The sequence below is a fragment of the Syngnathus floridae genome, chromosome 3, assembly GCF_059516105.1.
Source record: "Syngnathus floridae isolate MCC-2025c chromosome 3, RoL_Sflo_1.0, whole genome shotgun sequence".
NCBI lineage: Eukaryota > Metazoa > Chordata > Actinopteri > Syngnathiformes > Syngnathidae > Syngnathus > Syngnathus floridae.
Window position 1 is genome coordinate 12,261,422 of NC_142415.1, and position 12,623 is coordinate 12,274,044.

At 40.4% G+C, this 12,623-nt stretch overlaps 2 long non-coding RNA genes across 5 annotated transcripts in view; one reads left to right on the forward strand and one right to left on the reverse strand.

Annotated features, from left to right (window-relative positions):
- Positions 1–12,623, reverse strand: part of LOC148400577 (uncharacterized) — a 40,953-nt gene that overhangs the window by 4,270 nt on the left and 24,060 nt on the right. For 3 of the 4 annotated variants that reach the window (XR_015857346.1, XR_015857345.1, XR_015857344.1), the window contains one exon: positions 3,395–3,531. The exons of the other annotated variant lie outside the window; for it this stretch is intronic. This is a non-coding gene — a long non-coding RNA (uncharacterized LOC148400577). The remainder of the gene's footprint in view (positions 1–3,394; positions 3,532–12,623) is intronic. 4 annotated transcript variants of the gene reach the window in all.
- LOC148400578 (uncharacterized) overlaps positions 1–12,623 on the forward strand; it is a 77,122-nt gene that overhangs the window by 2,622 nt on the left and 61,877 nt on the right. The window contains exons 3-4 of the long non-coding RNA XR_015857354.1: positions 6,504–6,589; positions 12,379–12,489. This is a non-coding gene — a long non-coding RNA (uncharacterized LOC148400578). The remainder of the gene's footprint in view (positions 1–6,503; positions 6,590–12,378; positions 12,490–12,623) is intronic.

Consider the following 12,623-nt stretch of genomic DNA (forward strand, 5'->3'; position numbering starts at 1 on the left):
GGGATTTGAATGCCGAGGGGGAAACGCGCTTATCAAATAAAGCTCGAAAAAATGTGCAGTGAATGAAATGAGCCAATCATTTTTCCTGTGAGATGGGAGCCCTGAGGAGAATAAATAAGCAATCGTCATGTCATGCAGGGAGAACAAATGAGCATGGTACACAATTAGGCAGGGTCACATTCTGCCAGAGCTGTGAGCGTAGGATGGGCTAATGAGCTGTCCCAATCCGTGTGCGCGTGTGTGTGTGGGTGTGTGTGTTGTGTGTGAGAGAGAGTGTGCACGTTCATGTGCGTGTGTGTATGTGATGAATCCACACAGGAACTCACAGAGGCACTAAAAATTGAAAAAGATCTTTGATGGCCCTAAACATGATGTTTTAAAAGCCATGTTGAAAATGAACACTGGGATTTTATAACTGATTAAAAAAAAAAAAAAAAAATGTATTTTGGATTTTTGTCATTGAAACTGCCACCTTCAGAAAATTCAGCCCACTGTGCAAACTAAAATCAAGGCAATTGTTGACCAGCATCCCAAAAGAGCTTGTATTTGTATGTCGTTTGTGTTACTAATCTATGAATAATTTGATTGTCACATTTGTCATCATTATTTAATTTGTTTTAGTCGGTGAGTTGCTATCGCCTTCCTATCTTTACAAGCTGTGGAAAACCAAACCATGGAGAAACAAACAACCCAGACTGCTATAAAAATAGCCCTATAGTTAAGGAATGATGGACACGTCAGTCATATTAGAAGTGGAAGTAAGAATAACTGGTGCCAAACAAGATGGCCTATCACGATTTAGCATGTGGGCCATGACCACGGGAATCAAGACATGCACTGGGCAAACAGACAAAAAGAAGAGAAGCAGGCTTTTAGTGGCGACTCATAGTTATTAACTATTCCATCACAAAAAAGAGAGACCAAGGCGTGAAAGGTTGCAGGCTCTTTTGCTTCAGTGCATTAAGAGCCGTGGACCAGCACTCTGACAGCGAGTGAGATTGCCTCCCCTTGAAGATGACTGCTCAAAGGAGTTTTTTCCCCTTTAATAATAGCAATCTGCTGTGAAAATCTAATCCCAAGTACCATTCCACTGAATCTAGCAAACGTCTGCTCAGAAAAGCGTGCAACATAAATATTACATTGTTCTGATATACAAATAAACAACACCCCATCAATCATGGGCCGCAGTCATGGTAAGTGATGTGGAAGAGTAAACTGCTAATGAATACCGCCGAGTGAGAAATGCTCATTTTAATATGCCGTCTTGGGTACACATTGTATTACCGCTCGGAATTAAAACACTTCTTCAGGGGAGCGTGTCATCTATTTTCACGCACCGATGTGAATGGGCACGACCCTGAAAAGGTCGTCAAACGGGACCCTCTCGTAGTGCCGATCACCTGGGTGACACGGCAACAGACAAACAACCAGCCGAGCGTGAACGCCGGCCCTTAGCGAGAGTAATAGCTCCATCGTTGCCATTCAAGTCATATATGGATGCTCCCTTTAAGCCCCCTACTCGCCTCCTCACTGGCCTAATTCCCTCGTCCTCGGTGGTGGATGAGAGGGATCAGAAATCCATCCATATGCATGGCTAAATATCCGAGGAGGGGCTGTCAGGTCTCAGTCTGGCCAGCTTCTCTGAAAGGACCGCTAATGACACATAATGGAGGCACGGGGTCAAGTTCAAAGCGGTAGTACTCAGAGACCAACCACCCCCACCCGGCATTCACAATGGGCCATCCTGCATCAAACAAACCATCTAAATAGGAAAAAACAATTTACCTGCAATTTTGCTGATTTCAGCCTAAATCCCACCTACTAAAAATCATTACTATTATTATTTTCAATGGATCTCTGGTGTGCTTTCAGCCCGTTGCTGCATTGCTGACTTTTATGTCCTATGAGCTTTTGAATTGAACCAGAAATCTGTGGTTTAAATATAGACAATCACAAAGATCACCTGGATGTTTTCTTGTAGCTGGGGAGATTAGTAGATTAAAATTTCATCAATGAAAGAGAAAATATTTCATATTCTTATATTATTTGTAGTTATTGTCATTTTTGACATGCTGTTCTAAACACCAAACGAGAACACGTTTCTAAATAAAACTGTTGATCTCTGTAGCAGACAAACCAGTGACAAATATTTTGCATTCCACTTGATTCAAAACTAATTCAGACATAAAACAAAATTTTGTATTTAAGCTTCTGTTGCAAAACAAATTCTGTTTAGAGAAGCCCATTTTTTCCAGCTCTATTCAACATACTGTATGCCTGTGGGAACAATAAAATAATAATGAATATTACAAAGTAATCATAAAAACATTGGTATTGCCAGTTTCTACTCACTGCATGTAAAAACAGGCTTCTCTTTGGCTTGCTTACTTTTGCTAAACCCCAAACCAATCTAGTGTCCGCCCCCATCTTTTTCATTTGTACCATAGCCTACTGCTAATTGTTTGTGGCTCTCGACTTGATGCAAGCTCACTCTGAGAGGATAAGAGTGGGAAGGTCACTGTTTGATGGTAGGCTGGCCCAAAGTAAACACAAGGAATGATGGGATCGAGAAGCTGGTCTCAACACAAGCCCCTCATCAGCACAGTCAACACATAGCAGATTGGGTTCACATCTCTGCACCTCTGAGTTGCCTCCTGCCCCTCAGTCAGCCCATATTTCCCTCTTTTTCTATTCTACAAGATTCCAGGTAGAAGTGTAATGCAAGCAAGTTGCAGGTAGCAGAAAGCTGGCTTACATTTGAGTCTTGCTGGATGGCCAAGAACTAACTGTGAGAGTCGTCCTTCAACATATGACCCTCACTTCAGTACTGCGAGACAAGTCATAATTTATTGAGTAGGTTTGGATCCGTGTTTAAAATGCTTTACGTTTCTGCAGGAATATGTGAACTGCATATTTGATTGGATGTGTGTGGCCAAGGAGAGGCTACCATTGGTGAGTTAAGGAAAGTCAGCAAACTCTTCAACTGCAGTAGAATATTGTCAAGGAGGGAGGGTGTGAAGCTCTCTCATTTTTTTAATTTTTTTTTTATCAAGTAATGGTTTAAGAGAATGTTTGACTTATAATTGTCTAATTTGGATTTCAGTCCCTCAACAGTAATTTGTTAAAAAACAAAATTGTGTATAAAAATATTTGCAAGCATCTGTGGAAAATAATGACCCAACCAGTGAATAGTTGGAAAAAAAAAGTCATATACAACGTCAGTCCGTCTCATGTGATAGTGCTTCATTGTTGTTATTTTCATCACTAAACATTAACTAATCAGTTTATAGAGAGTATATAGGGGAAAGGTTTTGTAACACACTTTAATGCAAAATAACATCGATGGAATAATCGATAAAATCATTGACTCAAGTGATGACCAATCATGGCTTACCTGTGGGCTGAGTTTGGTCATGTGACATTGTCAAGGTGAGTCAGATTTGGTTCTTGCTGAATCCAAACTTCAAGCTCCATGAAAAACTTTACCTCCCTGGGTGCTGAACCTCAGCCTCCGGAGCTCATGAAAGGAAACTGAAGTAGAAAAGAACTTGTCACTATCCTACTAAAATTAGAAAAATACAGGAGTACTCGGCATTGTAGTGTGAACTTGTCGGTCATCCCAACAACCAGAATAATGCTGCCATACCGCCTTTGTACCGATGAGATATCCTACATAGATTGTTTGTTTAGTTTCTCATTCTTATAAGCGGCACCTAAAAATAACCTCAAGTCACTTCTGTGTGTAATGCACTTTCCTTCGATGACATTCACAACTATAATTCCAGTCTCTTTACCGCCTTAGTATGATGTAGTGAATTATAGATGTGATTAAAATCTGCTCAGCGTGTTAGTGGCCACCCCATTGTGTCACTGGTTTCTCCGGCTTTAGCGCCCCAGCCAATTTCTGCTTGTCAGGGAGTGTGTGCGGGCATGTGTGTGTATGTGTGCTCGTCCGCCATCTCAATGACCTTTCCACAAGCCTGGGGAGCACGCAATGCAGAGGAGAGGCAATAAAAGTAATGAAAGAAGCAAAGGCAATTAAAGTGGTGTGTGCAAGGGTAGCGTGGCGGAGATGAGCCTAACTGGAGGCAGCCTTGCAATGCACTACAGCACCAGATCCCCCATAATCCCTCTGTGATCGCACAGCAACCCTGGTGTGCTCCCAGTCTGATCATCCTCTTGCAGCATTCACCGTTCTAATCCCAGCAAAAGGACAGACGTCCGCTGCTGGTGAGCGCACACGCACACGTGCATGCACGTGAATGAGGAAAGCTACTACGTAAATAAAAAAATACATTCAGGCACATATAAATTTACACATGCATACATTTACTGAAGCCCTCGAGACAAACAAATATCCACTTGCAATTGTAGCATGCAACGTATAGCACAATAAACTAAGGAAATTATGAAAAATTAAATCAAAGTTTGAACTTTTACAAGCATGTTTGAAAATAGGAACAAAAACTGCATATATTCATTCAGTTATAAAACACACAAAGTAAATAAAATCGAAACGGCACTACCAGTTGGTCACTTTTCCGTCGCAGACAATGCTCCCCTTGCAGATCGATATGAGGCAACTAAAATATCAGAAACATCTTTTCAGTATGGAGCAGTGCATTCACACAACACTGCAAATTATATACAACAATAAACCAAGTTGAACCGACGTCAATCCATAATTTATCTTTGTAAAGGCATTTGATGAATTTGATTGTGTCACCATCAATTTCCCCATCTTCTTGAGGTGTTCGACAGTCACGTTCCTACTGTGGCAGAGATTTAAAACACACAGGTGGGCAGATGAGAGATAGCCCATAATACGCATGAAAAAAATCAAATTGGGATTAAGGAGATTAATTTCAGATGGTAATTGAGAGAATAACTTTTTCCATCAGTTTTATCAAACTTTCTCAAAAGATGTCAAGTGTGATGGAATTGAATTTGCCAAATAGATGAAGGGCTGGTAAATTGCTGTGCTTCTAACTTTTGTCCCTTCGGTTGCTGTTTAATCAGAGATCACCGCATTTCACCACTTTTGAAGATATGACTCATTTTGCTTGTTTCCTCTGGGCTTGAAAAATAATTACTAATTTTGAAGCATAAATCCACACTGAAACTAATTCAATTTGCTAGCATGGCTGGGGGGTGACACTTAGTGGTGTGCAAATATGGAGAGCTTGCTTCAATCACAAGACAAGCGTATGGAATGATCCTCTTTTAGTGACGAGAACATGACCATGGCAATTTCACTGATTTCACCCTCAACACCCCAAGATTCTCATTTGCAGGCCAGTTTGAATAAAAGCAGCAGATGGGAAAAGCAACAAACCAATCCGGATTTAAGAACTTTGTAATGAAACGTTTTGGGAGAGGGAATAATAATTCCTTACTTATCCTGAATGAGCTAGAAATTTTGAAGTTTTGAAAATCAGTCAAAATATTTAGGAGGGAAAGAGGAACTAATGCACAATATGTTTTAATGTGAAGAATTACTTTTAGGAAAAAATGTATGAAAAAATGGCACCCATGTCCTGAATAGTTAAATCCTTGCAATTTTCAAATCGAATGGGAAATGCGGATGTCGTGCAAAGCTATGCCCAACATTCAACATTTAAGACAAACAAAAATCAAGTTTGTCCTTAAGTCAAGCTGTTCGTCCTGCCAAAAACTCCCCGCAAACTAAGGGTGCAATCATTCAAATGCGTACGGCCGTAATGTAGCTAATAGAAAAGGAAAAGATTTGATTCCCGATAAGATTCAAGTAGATAAAAGCAGTGCCGGTGTGTTTACAGAGCAGTACACTGAGACACTTGTTTGGATCAATATATTGATGCTTAGTAATAGGCGCTAAATGACTCATGTTAGAGACTGCTGTGTGGCAAGCCTTCGCACTGCTCTGAAATCCCTTTCAGAATATCGTCGCCCACTTTTTATGAAAAAATATATCAAACACAATCAAACTTCCTTTGTGTTAAATTCAAGTACCCATTGCTTTTCAGACAAGCAGCGGGTTCTCCTGGCATGGCCTTTGGCCAAGCCATTTCTTTCTTTATGGACATTTTATTCAGGAAGTGTTGGCGAGGAGGACCACAGTTTTGTCATTGTTGATATTGCATGACTCCTTCTTGTGACTGATTTCATTAGCCCTTGGATCATTCAGAAGCTCCCAAAATGCAAAATATTTTTACATGATTGAAAATGTCTACAATGAAAGTTAAAGCATTATCATAAAATGGCAATATCACTGTATAATATTGTCGTGTGAATGAAGCCACTTGACTGAGGCTACGGGGAAGACATACTCCTCCGTTGACAAGTGAGGAAGAGTAACAGCTAATCAATAGCTCATGAATTTACTGTGCACACCCCTTACCAGGGTAATCAATATTCCGGGCAATTAGAATCCCCTATCTGCATGGCTGCGGGGACCTCAAACACCCAATTTAGTCCTTAGCCTATCACTTAATGACTAAATTCTCCCTAATGTCTATTGGCAGATGGTGTGTGGTCATCCACGGGCCCCAGTGGATGAATGAACCTTTGCTAAGGTGCTGGTGAAGATCCTTCTGTTCCACTTTGGTTGGTAAGTTAAACACCGGATTTTGTATTGGAAATGATTCACCCAATGATCACCTGGCCCACACACATATGTATGCCAAGAGGAGAGAATGTTACAATTTTCTTAGGATTTTTTTATGTCTACATTTGTAGCTGCCTCTGCAACTTGACAGGCTCTCTTTGCCCTGGACAACATTTTAGCTCTAAAATAGTTAACTGTCTGTGCTGCAGCCAGCCAATGGCCATGGATCATTTAGTCCCAGGCTGCATGGAAATTATGAAGTATATAAAAAGTTGACACAAGACAGTCAAAGGTTCAAACCTTACCGCATACAAAATATACACAGTGGATATAAGTCTACACAACCAGTTTTTTTTCCTACTAAAATTGTGACCTATAACTCATAAAACTCAACGGAATATTTTTTTTTATGCTCTGAGGGGAAATGACAAAAATAGTGTTCTACTGTAGAACATCTGAAATGTATTCAGGGATAATCAGAGGCACTTTATGTCATGTGTTGGCTGACTCTCATTTAAGATAAATTTGACTGGGATTGGGTAATTCTGAATTCTGAACACTGCCACATTTCAGCTAGGGGTGTGTGCACACTTGTGCAACCACATTATTTTAGTCATTTACCATAAACTATTACCAAAACCTGGCATTTGAACAGTGGTGTGTGTAAACATTTGGGTGCTAGTAGACAGGAATATTCACTGAACACTTGCACTTAAGCAAGGTATCCCAGGTATCTTTGCTCAGGTGTACAACATGCTGAGCTAAATTCGTCTCCGTTGCCTTTGTGTGTGTGTTTATTGTGTTGGTCTTTCACACAGAGTGCAGTATTAAGAGATTATTTAAATATTTTATAATAAATTAATCATAAAAAAAGTGATGTACTCTTTGTTAAAAAAAATAGACACAAAAGCATCCCCTAAAAACTCCATCTGTCGTTCTTTCCCACCCTTGTCTCTGTCACTGTTTTGAAAAATGAGGCCCCAAATGAAACCCGTAACTAAAATGACTAAAAAGTCAATGATCCGATATAAACAAAGCAAACGACTTCAATACAGCATTGCCAAAAAAAAGAAAGTTGCATTTCTCAGAAAATACCAGGCGTTCTACTTGAACTGAATATATTACAAGTGAAAATTCACATGCTGGTTCTGCATAATATACTGTGTATGTGGCTGTGAGGCCTTCAAACGTGCTTCACCACATGGAGACCAAATTGAGGGCTCCTGCTGATTCTCCGTTATGATGAGACATCTTCATTATACACTTTTCTTATGTTTGAATGCTGTCTCCGATCTATAATAGCTTTATTCATACAGAGTGTATGAAAGGCGGCTGACCCGCTGTGCGCCGTGGCTTTGAGGAGCATACAGAGCTGGTTCCAACAGTTTGCACATGCTCTGCTAATCTCCTCCTGACCATCCAGTCAGACATATATGTTTATTTTATGATTGGACAAAAATACTCCTTTGATAAAATTGACAGCCTTACTTTCTTGGGGGATGGACACCGTATAGTCCCACTTCATATTCACGTCGGAGGGACGACCAGCATGTGCACATGCACTCGCGTAAGCATTTCATATTCAAGTCCTACCTATCTACCTACCATCACACACTGTCGCTTTCCTGTCACAAGGCCATGAAAAAGGCCCGAGGGCAAGTGCGGATGGGCTCCTAGAGCTTCACTGAAGGGCAGAGCGGGCACCTCACTGCCTCCCTTCACCCTTCAGCTATCTCCCCACTTGCTACACAGAACTCAGCCAACCTGCCTGGCCCCAATTTGGCTTTGCACCAACACTGACATTCTCTACTGAGCACAGCAGAAAAATGGAGGGATGGAACAGCTTGGTGACAGGTGCCACCCGCCAAAGTGCGCAGGCCTTCCTCAGAGTTGTTAACTATTCAATTAAGTCGCGCATCACATTGAGCGTGTGTCAGCACCTAATTACCCGTGGGACCTTGCCTGTGAATATAGCGTGTGTGTGGATGACAGCTTTCACAGCAGCTTAACTGTTGTTAGTAAGGAGAACTTTAACATCCACATAGAATATATCAGTGTGAAAGTGTGTGCGCGTTTGCCAGTCTCCTCTCGCCATTTCCATCTGCCGGCGCAAATAAACACTTCATGAACAGAAGCTGCCTTATTTCTCTCGGTAAAATATGAGTGTGGGCATTAGATGAAAATAAAAACACTACCATTTCGGCATGTTTGAAAATGACTCCCGACATGTGGCCTCTTCATCTCACGCCATTAAAATAACGATGTGCCAGCCAGAGCTCAGCTTCCGCAGTGCCGCCGCTGACACCCATCAAGACAAATCTATATTTCATGGCCACTCACAGATGTATAAATAGCCAAATGAGGTGCGCTAAACATCTATAAAATGGCACTAAAAGGTTGCCAGAAGATGGCGAGTGTCATGAGCCAGCCGCGTCGGTAATCAATCTGGTCTGGGAGGAAAACTGAGGAACGTTGAGCAGAGGAGTGAGCTGCATGGCCCGGCGAAGAGGCGAGAAGCAAGCGTCACAACGGGCAGCCAGTAAATCACACGTGCAGGGCACGCTCGCCCCACTGACACGCAACCACTTCAGGTGACATCGGGCCTGATGGATCGCTACGGTACACTCCATTAAGGCAAACGGGAACGACAGGCACTGACATAACAAACAATTAGTCACTGCTCAGGGGAGCGACTTAACATGCCTGGCCTGGCAGGAGATGGGCACTTGCACTGGCACCGAGGAACATTATTTGTGACAACAGCCGGTATGTAAATGTAATAAGAAAGTGAGGTCCAACCCAAGAGTTGAATTGGTAAATCTTACTTAATGCTCAGGTTTTATTTACATAGAGTGCTGGATATAAAAAGTCTGCACACCTATGTTCAAATGCTAGCTTTTTATGGAAAAAAAACAGACCAAAGTAAATCGTCTCAAAACATCAACAGGGAACAAATCTTAAGTTTTCATCATGCTATATGATGGGGCAGGGCATACATTTTTGTGTTATGTAATTTCTTCTTAACAAAGCATTCTCAGTTGTGTGGTTTACCAAGGTCTACAAAAATTGGGAGGCAGCGACCTACAAAAAAAATCTTGGAATACTTTGCACACACATCCCAGGCCTGGCAAAAACATGTGGGAGCTTGTGTCACATGATTTGTATTGCTTGCTTCCATGTGCCTCATATTCTCCATTTTTGCTTGATTATTAATTCTCGTTTGATGTGTTTACGATTTTTGCCTCCTGTGTTTTTCCTCCAACCCTAAGTACATTTGAGCTCCTTTAGTTGGAATGTTTTTGTCACATTGGTGCTATTTATTTATTTTCCATTACGGTTAATTGTAGTTCGATTGGTTCTAGTTGCTATGGGTTTCATTCTCACATATTCCATTTAATCAACCTTGGAGTTTTTAATTCAGCTTAGATTATACATACGTCTGACAATGTGGATCAATAGAACCAGATGTTCAGAATAATATTTACCATAATAAGCATATTTTATAATTATCCCATCCAGCAAATTGTCAGAGTGGCTCTACATGGATACTTATGCACTTATGCAACATAGAGGGTACTATAGTTCAGACAGCCAGGACCTTCACAGAAGTGTAAACATAGCGCAAGAGTGTGTGAGAGGATTAATACCAAAAAAAACAAAAACAAAAGAGCTTTTGTACACTTGATATCGAGGTTTAGCGTCACTCAGGAAAAGAAAGACGAGATTTGTCTACAGCTGAGCCGAGAACGAGTGTGGAAGTCTTTATGGAGCAAGAACCCACGCTTCAAGTTATAGATAGACAAAAGTTATGGATAGACAAAAGTTGCCTTCCCCGTTGTGATCCATCAAAAGACAGACACTTTATCCTTTAGCATGACTACACTCCATCAATGTCCTTTTTGTCTGAAAGTGCAAAATAAATCCACAGCTCTATAAATATTTGCTCAACAAGCTTTCAGATGCACAGGCACGCTCTCTCAAACACAATATACAGTAACCTGCCACTTTAGCAAAACATCAATTCCCGCTTTTCTCACACCGAATCGTGTTGTTGAAGCACTTAGTAACACCCAAAATGCCTCTTGGAAGACAGAATGTATCTCAACTTCTCGAAAGGATTTCTTAATGACAGGCATGATGGCCTCTGCTGCTTTTATCTTGGAACACTTTATTGCCACGTTCCCCTACTGTGAGGAAGCCACAACAGCTGATCAATGAGAATCAGTACAAGCCCTTTCTCTTGATAAGCATCAATATTACAAAGGGCTGATTCGCTGTGCCTGATTTGAAATTCCAACCTGCTTCAATAGAGATGGATGTACACAATTGTGTAGGTTTTAATGGTAAAGACATCCGCGTCACAATGACGAACAAAAAGCTTGGAAATTCTTGCAACTAGATAGTGTCTGGTCTGACTTACCAAAATTCCTCCTACTCCTACTTTTTTTCCCACTCTTCCAAAATGGAATTTGGAATACAAAGCCAACAATTGAGAATAATTACAGATGCTGAGAACTTCACAGTATAGTTCAATTTTAGTAACATCAGTTTTTCCTATTAATGGATGCAGCCAATGCATCCATTGACCATGACATCAATTACGCACAATTGGATAAGATCTAATGTAAGCTATAAGAAAAAAAATCCTTTACAAATAAGTTAATTAAGCATAAAGGAAAGTTGTTTATTTAATCATTTATTTTTATTTGTTTCAATGCCAGTCTGTTGAACAATGTCTTGATGTAAAACTGCTCTGATCAATGACGTGACTTTGACTTCACATTATAGTCAACATCAAAAAATCCTTTATTATTCGATCCCCTAGTTTGTAATTGGTGCCATTCATACTTACTTGGCCAATAACGATGAGCTTTGTAAAGGCGGAGTATTCAATAAATCACTTGTATTGAATCTGACAGTATTTGATTGTGCTGGTGTACTTAATATTGGGGCTGGTATCAAAAATTTATGTGAGTGTCTTTCAGCTTCTCTTGTGCTTGTGTGCGTCCTTGCATCAGGGAGGATGTAGCAAAAGAAATTCAACCCATCTTTGTGATTTTGAGCAAGCCAGATGTGCACCTCCTTTCTCCCAGATCACCAAAGGCACTTTAATGACGCAAACTCGGGTGTACATTAGATTATTAGACTCCAGAGTACAATATTACAGACTGGATAATATTATTTTTCCCCCTGGCTTCATTATAAAAATAAGGGATGGTTTACCAGATGTCTCCTGGGGTGAAAATAAATCACGCAGGAGTGTAACATGGTGGAAAAACAAACTAAACCAAACACTGTATCTTTTTATTTATCCTCTTCATTCCAAAGTAGATGAGATCATTTGACTTGTTTTCATTCAATTTGCAAACTCATTGAGTGTTCTGACTAATTATGTTGCACAAACTAAGCAAAATCTGGTAATGACTTCATTAGTGTGTCTCTAATGACAACTCACAAGCTTTAGTCTGAACTTGGTTCACAAACACAGCGAGGTAAAATTTGAAGATTTGTCAGGGGAAAGTGCACAGTACTTTTCTGTTAAATCAACATTTATTTTAATTTGAAAAATTTGGACTGTGTTACTGTGCTGTCTATGCAATATTAAATAAATGCATAGAAAACAACACACAAAATATGGATAGCGACTAAAGAACATACAGAACACGAGTTGAATTCCAAATGCATGTGTGAAGAGTTGTCATGTAAGTCATAACATGGCAGCTTGCAATATGGCAGCACGCATTACACTACTGCATCAATCAGAGCTAAGCTGCAATGTCATTTTCTAACAGGATATTTCTCTCCTCCTTCCATCACACTGACTACACCCCATGGCTTGTTTTGATGAAATTCAGAGCTAGCGAGAGGGCGAGTAAGGGTGAGGACTATCGGGGGAAGTGAAGGTAAGGGAGCAACCACCTCTCCTCTTTATCTCCCTTCACTACTTGATTGGGTTCCTCTATTTTTGTATTACAGAACGTGTAAAGTGGATTTACGGAGTTGTTTGTACGTTACGTACAATATATATATATATATA